The 11,847-nt window shown below is 30.5% G+C and overlaps 1 non-coding gene across 1 annotated transcript; it reads left to right on the top strand.

Moving 5' to 3' along the window:
• Positions 1–2,060: 2,060 nt before the first annotated feature.
• On the top strand, positions 2,061–2,132 carry Trnap-agg. The gene has a single exon. It is a non-coding gene; the product is annotated as a tRNA-Pro (tRNA).
• The last annotated feature ends 9,715 nt before the right edge of the window (positions 2,133–11,847 follow it).

The following is an 11,847-nucleotide window of genomic DNA, read 5'->3' as shown; positions in this document are numbered from 1 at the left end:
TAGTATGTCCTAGATTATTTTCTTATCAGCTATGCAAACAATAATGAGTATCTTCGTAAGAAATATCTAAATTATGTTAAATTATATACCTAGAATAGTAGTAAAGTGTTTTATTTATAACCCAGCGCAGAGTGTGCTGATCTATAAATGCGAGGCTGGATATGTACAGTTTATTTACAATCAGTTGGCAATCATTGAACTTTAACATTTTATTATCATTCTTTATTGTAGTTAAATCAGTACACCTTAATGGGAGAATTTCTATGCGCAATTTTTTGTCCAGTATTTTAGAAATCTAAACACAATTAGAAACGATATCTATTCACTGTAAGAATTAGATAAGTTTTCTTCAGGGTATAAGACAACTGACAATGCATTCAAAATAAGGAAAGGAAAAGCATATTTTTATTTCGTATACTTCTCTTACGTTTCCTGAATTTTGCACGTTTGTTGAACATACAGAAAATCGCATACGGATTAACCACAATTATTGAGCAACTTTACAAATTTGCTGGACAAAACACGATATGTACATTTACTGATATTTACATGTTTTCCGTGATCTTCTCATGCGAAAAATTAAAGGAAGTTGCTCTAGTTTAGCGTTAGACTTCATAACTTCCTGGATGGATCTACTAAAAGTGCAGTTTCTTGTCTATAAAACGCCAAACTTAATAAAAAGATTTAGTCAGTATTATAATATTTACTCATGCTCTTACTTGCGTGATTTTTTTTATATGCCGTTTCCATTCCACTAGGTAATTATTAATATATTTACAAATATTTCTGATAGTGAATTGGAAGTGTACTTCTCCAGATCTGCGAGATACTACAGAAAAAATAACAGAATTGAAACGGCCGTCCGTGTATATTTTGGTGGTCTCAAAAAAAAAGAAATCCTCCACATTATGGTCAAATATATCCAATGTTGCAGACAATATTGAACTTCAGACATAAAACTGTATCAGATTGAATTAAAAAAAAAAAGAATATTGGTTAGAAGCCTAAAAAGTCAAGAAATGTAACAAGATTTTTAATAGTGTGCCAACAGAATATCTTTCTCAAGAGAAAAAACTGGCATTATTGTTTGTGATTTGTGAATATTAATTAGATTCTAATGATATATTAATGTGCATTGATTATTGGAACTTCTGTATTCAGTTAATTAAAATGAAAATCTAAAACATTTTGGAAAATGTAATAGTAACAGTGATTCCTTATAGATAACCTACTGCCTTTGTTCGTTTGTAAAAATTAATCCATTTAAGGATCTTCTAAGGAAATTTTTAAATTCATTTAGGAAAAGTTTGATTGGTGTAGTGAGTCAGAAATTATGTCAATAATAAGTTTACGGCTTAGAACATATGTTCATAGGAGCGGTTTTTTCCTACAACTTACTGAAGAAGCACCCTTTGATCACTAGTGTCATATCACTATAAAACATTAGTGACTTATAAATATAAAACACAAGTATCTTATTATATTAAGATAGGAAGAGTAATCAAAATTCCAATTCAACTTTAATGAAAAACATTGAAACATTAATATGTTTAGATGAGGTTATTATTAATTTTTCACAAAAATATCTTTGCAAAAAATATTAAACTCATTTCTGTGTTGCAAAAACAAGGAAAATGTCCATCTCGCTTACCCTCCCTACAAATTAGGAGATTTACATAGTGGCTGTTTTCAATCGGTCGGTTATCGGTCCATAAATTGTAACACACTACCACTATCAAATGTAAACTGGATGAATTTTATCCAGCCAATGGCCAAAAAATCCGTAAGTCTATGGCTACCTATTCTGCTCCCCGCCGAAAGAGCACCCCTCCAATCACTCCCCTTATGTTTTATTTAATAAATGTTAAAATGAATTGATCTGCTTCTATTTTTATTCTGCTCTACTTTCTATTTTCTCTGCTCCCTACTTTATTATTTTTTGTGACTATTTATTTTCAATGTTTTAAAGGTAAACGTGATAATTAGTCCGAAAACTGTAATATTATAATAGTTGGTTGTGAATAAAAGGATATGTCTTGTTAAAAAGAAATAAAACAACTGGCTCGTTGGTCTAGGGGTATGATTTCCGCTTAGGGTGCGGGAGGTCCCGGGTTCAAATCCCGGACGAGCCCAAGGTTTTTTATTTTTTTTAATGTTGATCTACTTTTATATCTAATGTATTTTAATATAATTTTGCCACTTCCAGCATCTCAACTTTTTCAAATTATAAAAATTGTAAGAAATGTATACATTTTCTGATCTAGGTACGGTACATATTAAATAAATTTAAAACATTGTATCATGTTTTTATGCCCATCATTTGAAAATAATTGTTACACATAAATTAATCACTTCTTTTTATTTTAAAATTAATCACTTCTTTTTATTTAAAAAACTGTTCACTATCCCATTTCTAAAAAAAAATTAAATGAAATGTGAGTTTCTTTCTTTTTGTTTATCCACCTTTTGAAGTAAGGGGTAATAACTGCATAAAAATTAAATTACATAACACACATTATCAGAAGACATCAGCAAATAGTACTGAAGAAACACTAATCGTTAATTTAAATGACCCAGAAATTCGCTAGCAGTGATAAATCTATATGCAACTGTCATTAAAATAAATAAAACCTAATAAAATGGATTCAATAACGGGGTATACTAAATTGTGACTGAAAATTTCGAAATATTTCTAGATATTAAAGGCAGATTTGAAAGTTTTCCACGTAGCGAAAATATAGGTACTAAGTATATCAGTTTTCATTCCTCAAGGCCATTATTTCTAATTTGTTTATCAGTATTTTTATAGTCTTTCCGATATCAATCGAAGAACCAAGACGTTGACAGTATGTACCAGGTTCGGTCGCTGACGCAGCAACTTAGCATTAAAATATTTGAAAAACTTGTTGTGGAGGTGGTAGAAATGTATACGCCCAGTTGAAGAATGCCAGCGCGGGCAAACGAAAGCTAACACAGCTGCATTGTGCCACTGGGTAATAAATCTCAGTTGGTGGCAAGTGTTGACAAATTGCCCAGCAGTGCAGTGCAGCAATGCGGAATTTGGTGTGATTCAGGTAATTTTAATTTTTTTTAGGCACCTTCTATTAATTATTGACATTACAATTGCGAAAGGGAGAAATAATATTATTACAACATGGCATTTTGGAGACCTTTTGAAACGGAACAAAACGAAATTTACCATCAATATAATAAAATTGTTTGAGGGCATAAATATTTAAAAATACATATTATTATGTTGTTGGCTAAATGAACATATAGGTAATACAAATTTTCCACACATTATATACAACTTTTATAATTTTTTAGCTTTAGCAGAAAACTTTTTAGGGATGCCTATGAAAGTAATTAAATTTTATTGCCAGGCGTATACCACTGTACCAAGTCTATACCAAATAGGAAACATTTTTATTTGTAATTTTAGAATCACTAGAAGTTTTGATAAATTTTACCAGGTAAAACCATTTTCCAATCACTACCATTTTCCAAATTTATTGTTTGTATCTCCCACTTGTGTATAATAAAGTACAATAATTTTGAAAATTATACACTGGTCGCTATAGAATTTGTACTAAATGAGAAACGCTTTGATTTTAGAAAAAATAAAACATTAATTATGTTTGTCTGAATTTCAACGATTTTTTTATGTATATGTAGGTATATTACCTACATATACATAAAAAAATTGATTTACGAGAAAATCGCATTATGTATTTTGGATGGAAAAAATATTAACTCAACTTATTATACTGATAAATACGTACCCTAAAAAATATGTAAGAATTCTACGTTAAAAATAAATACATTCCAATTTAAAATATTGGAAAAAAAATAAAAACTTACATTTTCTACATTTTTTAATACTAACTTTATTTCTAAGATGAAACCAAAGAAAGACGGATGATATTAGAATTTGGCTAATAATGTTTCCTGAAAACCTAAGAATTATTTTTAATTTTGGTGACTGAAATAACTTTCTCCGGACAGTTGAGCTTATTTGGTGTTCAAGCAAAAAAATATATATTTGATCATCTTTTTATCCTCAAATTAGAGAAATTTTCTAATATTTCCCTGACTTCCAGATTTATGATATTCTATGAATTCCCTGATAGATAATTAGTTAAAAATGTTAAATAGTTACTTACAATTAGTAATTAACAAGTTATCTCAGTGTAAACAAAGATGCTTCCAAAATGATGACGACTCGATACTGACGGAAATATTCAAATTTCGCTACTGTATATATTATTTTGAGCATGTACTAATGTATTTATACGACCTTTGACCTATGAATTTTTCAGGTAGGACATTTTCCGGGGCATATTACGTTCATGCACGCCTCCTTCCAATGCCCATCTTGAAGCAACAAGTTGAACTAATATCGATCGGAGCCGTTAATCATAAAAACTTACGTGGCTGAAGGTTGACACAGTAAACTGCAGGGGAAGCCATATCACTGTCACGTGTACATGCTGAATTCTGCGCTGCCCTGAAATAAAAACGGCACGTGAGCGATAAGGTCCTGAGAAGTATGTTTGGGAAAGTGATCGGTCCTTCCTTCGAACGAGAGGTTGCCCCAGATATCCGGTTCGAAGGACCAAATCAAATTCGTAGTTTGTCTGATTAACAGTAGTTGGAAATTAATGTTCAATGCACACTTAAATTTCGAGTATATTAGAAATAATCTCACTTTAAATTCATAGTTGGGTTATTGTTTAAAACGATAAAACTTAGCTTAAAATGTTTAGAGATAATTAACTATAAGATAGATATTTTTCTTTTTTGGTACTGGTACTAAACACATTGTTCAATTTAATTTTAATAAAAACACTGAACATACAGGCATATTCAGGTAATGTTCTACCCATCTTACCTTTTCTGGTCCATCTAGAAAAAAAATTGTTAAAACTGAAGTATTAGAAAGTTTTCGTTCTCAAGGGAATATATAAAAAACAATTAAATGTTGCATTTAGGAAATATAAACCAAACTTGTGCATCTTTAATTGAAGCACCTTGTAAATTTGTTTTTCTATAATAATAATGAAAATAAGTTAATCCCTAAAAAATTATTGGTTATTTCAAAAATTCTTCAATTAAAATTTGTAGCATTTCTCAGAAATTGCTATATTACTTTCCTAAAACTCAGCCTTTCAGGGATATTAGTAGGGCAACTTTTAATTTTCAAAATGCAATGTATATTTTTTACTTCGGAATATTTTTCTGGTTACTATTTTGAATATCTTTTATTTCAGGTTTTTTAATTTATAGTTTGCAACTCTTTTAAGCTATTGATAATAACATATTACTTCGTGAATAAAAAAGATTCTCGCTCTTAATACGGTGATTCAAAATCTCCATATCAGCCTTGACCAAATTAAAGAATATTTAAGGATTCCAAGATATATAAAGCTTAGACTTCTTAAAAAAAATACTAGGGTTTCTTGCACAACCAATTATTTTCTGAACGATATTGATATTAGATTGATCAGAACGAATTGACAGCTTTGAATTGGTAATTGGTTGCAGTTCATGGCCAGCAGAGTCCCTTGATCTTGCCCTATTGATTTTCTAAAGAATATCTTAAAAATGTGGTGTCAAAAAATTAAGAAATAACTAATATTTTCTAAATAAATCAGCATATTATTGAATAATGAGTTAAAACATATCCAAAATAATAAGTACATAATATACCATACCTTTCTTTTAACGATAACTTAAAAAAAATTTTGAATGTACAGGGGAGACTTACAAATTCAAAAATACAATTTTGTATAAAAAATCAAAAAGGGCAATTCGAAAATGATTTAAAAATACACATTGCACGGTACGGGAAACAGGTTCACTATAAAACCTGACCTTACACAAGGCAAATCATGCAGTCGGCGACCGGCACGGCGGCAAAGTGTAATAAAAAAATGAACGGACAAAAAAATGAAAGAATTTCTTTCCCAATGAAAAAAATTAACAAAATTTTATAACACCTATTTTATATCAATAAATTCAACTGCTTTTGCCGCTACTGCTATTATTAATTAATTAATTAAATAGGTAATAAATTAAATAATTTAACATATCTGACATTATTACAACTGTTCAAAATTTTTTTCACCGAGCTGTAAACATATTTGGGCCCGTCTGTTGTCTTGCTTCACCATAAATTCAAACGATATCCATCAACTCCAAGTTGCTATACACGTAAGCCATCTTTAACACTTGAAAAACTGATGTAAACACTATCCCAGTAACGATAATATTAAAATCGGATTTCAGCATTATTAAAAGTAGCAACGAGGGGTGGACAACTCCCTTAAATCCGTGTACATTCTTAGCTCAGATCAAATTAAATCTCTATAAATTTTATTAAATCAATACAGTTGTCTTAAAATCAATTTATATAATTTTAGATCTATTTAAATCACCTTTGGAGGCGTTAAATCTATTAAAATTCCTTTAAATTCCTATAAATAATTATAAATCGCCAAAAAATATTTATAAATCTATTAAATCGTGATTTAAATTTTCATAAGACCATAAACTGCCTCCTTAATTCGCAATAGCCAAAACATGCATAAGCAAAGCTAACGAGATTCGCTAGCTTTAAGTGCTTTCAGCTCTAAGCACTTTTCACATTGTACATTACAATGATGACATATCAAAATTCATAGTGGTATTTTAGGTATCCAAGAAAATTTTTTTAAATTTTATTGAGGTAATGTAATGAAATGTTTAAATCCATTTTTCTCGGAAATGGAGCATTTTATCGAAAGAAATAAAGAGTACCTTTTTTGTAGAGGAAGTGAAGTTCATTATACGTTGGCATCTGAATTTGAACATTTCGACAAGTACAAAATTTGGGGCAAATTTTAGCCAACGACCCTCCCAATTGAGACGCCCCTGACTAATATTTTTCAAAAATTTTATCATAATCTATTTCGACTTTTAATGCGCGTTGATGGTGTCAGAATGCATAATTATCCTTCAACCCGTTTCGGAAATATTTAAAAAAATTTAATTTCTTGAGGTCCCTTTTAGGGGCTATCTTAGGACGCTTTTATCGACCCATGTTTATATGTATGAAAACATATTTTTATTGTTAGCAATAGAATTAAGTAGTAAATTATTGGTCACTAATTATGAGACACCCTGTATATGGCCAAAAAAGAAGACGTTCATGACGTAGAGAGATTTTATTTTTTATGGACCAATTCTCATATGTGGAAACGAACCTTTTACAAATAAAAGATATGATACACTACAGATTGAGAAAATGTATAAAGATTTTAAAAATATATAGAAATATAACATAAACTTTTATTAAACATTATTTTATATTTGCAGCTTATTTTCACGCGTATAGTGTAAGTAAGCAAATATAAAAAAAAACATTGATAATTGGAAGTTGCTTCCACTTTGGTAATTTACATTAGTAAAATCATTTTAACTGAGGCAAAAACAATGTCAGTAATATTGACTTGTGTTAAATTTCTGGTCCAATCACTTTTAAATCAATATAAATCTCCATCCAGTACCTTAAATCTAACTAAATCTCCTTAAATCCAAAGAAATGTCCTTAAATCAAATTTAATAAGTTTTTAAATCTCAATTTAAATCTCTTAATTTGTCAATTAAATCATGTTAAATCTGGATAATTGAAAAATAGTACTTAAATCAATCCTAATTAAGTGGGATTTAAAATCTGTGTACAAATTTTTATTGAGTTATCCACCCCTCGAGTAGCAATTATAAAAAGTATACACTAAAACATTTATTTTATAACGCCACTCTTTTCTAGACAAAAGACAAAACTTAAATTAAATTTATGATTTTAATTTTATAAATATCATCTTTAATCTTTAATAATTTTAAACCTTCTCTAAAGATGTTTAACAAAGTTTTTTTGTTTGAAATTCAAATCAATTCTTTTTTGAGAATATTATTGTAACAATACGGAACTTAAGAAACACTTTTGTTTTGGCAAAACTCTTCTTGAGCTCTTAATCTATTTATGTGAATCACCCGGTATATTTTCTTCTGAAAAGAGAATAAATAAAGTAATAAAATACATAAAAGAAATATGTGTCGATTCTTTCAATAGGAATATAACAAGTTGCTCTTTTCCAAAACATACTCGTAGAAAGTAACCAATAACAAAACTTCAATTTCTTGTGAAATTAATTTGTAATTTTTCCGTAATAATATGGGTACTAGGAATAATAAGGAATAATAGTTACCTATCATTTTATTGTCGTAATAAAAATATGTATATCGCTAAGTGCTATTTTCTTTAGTACATCAAATTGGATTAGATCAGGTACAATGGCGACGCTGTGTACTAACCTCTATTTAGGATTGCTTCCGCTTTTTCCTGCGTCATTACTTTCTGTGTGTGGGCGGTAAAACGATTGGGTTTCTTGTTTTATTTAAGAAAATCGAGAATAGATATCTATATTTACCGTTTATGTGTACCCATTGAAGTAATCCCTATAACAATATAATTTACTAATGATATAATTTCAAGATTGAATATAACTTCAATGACTTTAAAAATATTTTATATAACAGAGTGACTAGAATGATCTGGAAGGTACCACACATTTTTTAAAATAAATTTGTAAATTTAAAGAAAATTTTAGTTTCACGACTATTGATAATTCGTTTACAATGAACAATGACAAACCGTCACTTCTTCGCCCGAGATAATGTCATCGCTGATTGGTTGTAAAGGTAACGAGCGTTCAAATAAAAACGTGGTCAAGTTGGTTCTTAAAATTTGGACGTAGGGCGCAGCGTACAGCAAATGAACTTAAACGTCATCTGTCAAAGCGCTATATCGCCGCTATCAATTTGAATATTTTCGTTTTAAAAAGCGTTTAAACTGGTGTTTTCTCAAGAACAAAAAGTGTTTATCATAGAGTCCTACTTTAGAAATGGACGCAAGATTGATGGAATATGGAAGTATTGAGTATTGAGTTGAAGTATTGAGGAATGTTTCACAGAATTTCAAAATCAATTTCCCGGCGTTGTTGAGTACAACATTTTTCAAAGTGCAGTTCAACGTTGTGTTAATGTTTTTCGTGAAACGGGCAGTGTAACAAGAAAAGAAGGAAGCGGCCGACCTAAAAAGCGGACTGAAGAATTAAAAGAAAATGTCCAACAAATAATGGAAATTGCGCCAAGAACTTCTGTACGTGTTTTATCACAAATGGTGGGAGTATCAGTCGGTACCTGCCACACAGTGTTAAAAAAAGATTTGCGTTTGTTCTCCTATCGTTTAACTTGTCAGCAAGAACTTCATGAAGTTGATTTTCCGCGACGGGCTGTATTTTGTGAATGGTTTTTAAACAACTACGGTGAACTTCATAATATCACCTTTTTTTCTGATGAAGCCTGGTTTCATTTAAGTGGTTACGTAAACTCACAGAATATGAGAATGTGGTCTTCTGAAAAACCAGATAACTTTTTTGTCGAGGGCCCTCTACACGCTCAAAAAATTGGAGTTTGGTGTGCTCTCAATCGAAGGAGGTTATGGACCTATTTTTTCTAATGGTACTCTTACTGCGCAAAGGTATAGAGAAGAAATTATCGCTCCTTTTGTTAACCAGCTAGAAGAAAACGAAATTACAAACTTTAACTTTCAACAAGATGGCGCAAGGGCACATACGGCAGGCAAGACGATGAATATGTTGAGGGAAGTTTTCCAAAATCGACTAATAAGTCTCAATGCTGAACATGAATTTCCACCGAGGTCATGTGATATTACGCCGTGTGATTTCTTTTTGTGGCCTTACCTTAAAAACACTATTTTTGAACTGCCTATTCCTGATTTAAACCATCTGCAGGCTCGACTTATAGACAAGATTCGTGAAATTAACAATACCCCGAGCATCTTAGAAAATGTCTTTAATTCTTTGAGGAACAGGTGTGAAAAGTGCTTAGAACAAGGAGGGGGACACTTTCAGCAGCTGCTTTAATTTATTGTTATAACAAGGAGGGGGACACTTTCCGCAGCTCCTTTAATTGTTTGTTATTGTTATCACGATTATTCTTTAAAATAAAGTTATATAGTTATTAACGTTATTGAAAATGACAGCTGCTATACAGCTCGTTGGGAAATGAGGTTAAGTTGGTCGCTATAAGCTACTCCCTACGTCCAATGTGTCAGAGCCAACTTCGACCACGTTTTTATTTGAACGCTCGTTACAATCTCGTGAAAAAATATACCAATCATCAACCGATGACACATGTTGTATTGTAATGTAATCTTGATCTTATTGTATTAACAATTTTTTATTTTACCGAAATTTAACTGCCAACGTGAAGAAAATTAAATTACTGTTCCAAACAAATTTACTGGTCACGTGGTTGTCATCATTTATGAAGGCTCTATATATAAAACGCCTTTTTTCTGGAATGCAAGATATTTATAGTCGTCAGAATGAAACTATACAAAAATGAAATCCGCTTCTTATATTCTTGCAGATCGTTTAGAGCAATAAGAGTATGTAATTTACTTTCTTCCTCGAGAAAAAATTCAGATTTTATTAGCGAGATGGCCGTTGGGGCAGAAATTACAACGAAAATTCGCTTTAAGAAAATTCTCGCCATCCGGAATTAGTACATTAGTATTCATGACGATTATATACAAAAATATTTTTTTTCGATATGTAAAATAATCGTCCCACTTTAAATCCAATGAATATAAAACTGGGCGCCAGCATTAGCGAAGGGCTTCTCTTTATTTTTACATTTTCTTCATCCACGGATACTCCAATCGGAAAGCGATTTTCACTTTGCAGGATCGGACTAGCCCATCAAGAATAGAAAATTTTATTAGCAAGAAAATCTTTTTATCTTTTTAAATACGAAAAAAGGCACATGTCTCAGATAATTATAACACTAATTAATAAATCAAAATAGTAACATTGATAGTATTAGCTGATGCTAAATGATTTTACTATTGAATTAAAAAATTGTACCCAAAAAAATGGTTTCTTGTTAAAAGATATAGGAATTTCAATAAAGCACATCTAACACCATAATACAATCATACCAATATATTTACTGAGAAGATGAACAGAATTTTTTATTACTTATTTTTTTCTCGTATAAGTACAATCTTTCATTACAGAAACAGTAACCACTCACCACCCCTAGGTTTCAATGTATTTGATGCCATATATTTATCGTCCCAATATCCTGATGGAATCTTTCCCCTTGTCCGTCAATAACTACACGTAAGTTTCCAGGGAATTTTCAATTGCGAATACTAGAAATTTATTTCCAAGGAGATGCAACATCCTAGTGAGTGATAAGTATTTAAAGTTTGTCTACGAGTCGCACTTTACTGTACAGGGTGATATCACTATATTTTGACCCCCCCATTAACTTTTTTGTTTTAAGAGTTATAAAAAAATGTGAAATACAGAAGTTATACGATTTTTCATGAAGTTTTCGAAAATGATAGTAGAAAAACAATTGAAATCCAAACAAAATTGCCGCGGATGCTAACTTTGTTAATTTAAATGGAACACCCTATATATTTTTATATATTTGGATACAACGGAAATAGGGGCCTGACGGCCTAATTAGTGAGATTTGAGAAATGCCTGAAAGAGATCTAACAATTACGAGATATCTTATTTTCTTAATAAAAAATCCTTATTTTCGTTTTTTAATATTATCTCAATTATTGTTAGAGATGGATCCAACAAACCCCTATATGCCTATGCTCGACAGGGAATTCTATACAAATATGCAAAATTATACAGGGTCTTCAATTTAAATTAACAACTTCATTTGTTTTACTATTATCATTTTCGAAAAATTTAT

The sequence above is a fragment of the Anoplophora glabripennis genome, unplaced genomic scaffold (assembly GCF_000390285.2).
Source record: "Anoplophora glabripennis isolate ALB-LARVAE unplaced genomic scaffold, Agla_2.0 scaffold323, whole genome shotgun sequence".
Classification (NCBI taxonomy): Eukaryota; Metazoa; Arthropoda; class Insecta; order Coleoptera; family Cerambycidae; genus Anoplophora; species Anoplophora glabripennis.
Note: the sequence above shows the minus strand (reverse complement) of the source record. Positions and strands in the feature narration are given on the sequence as shown.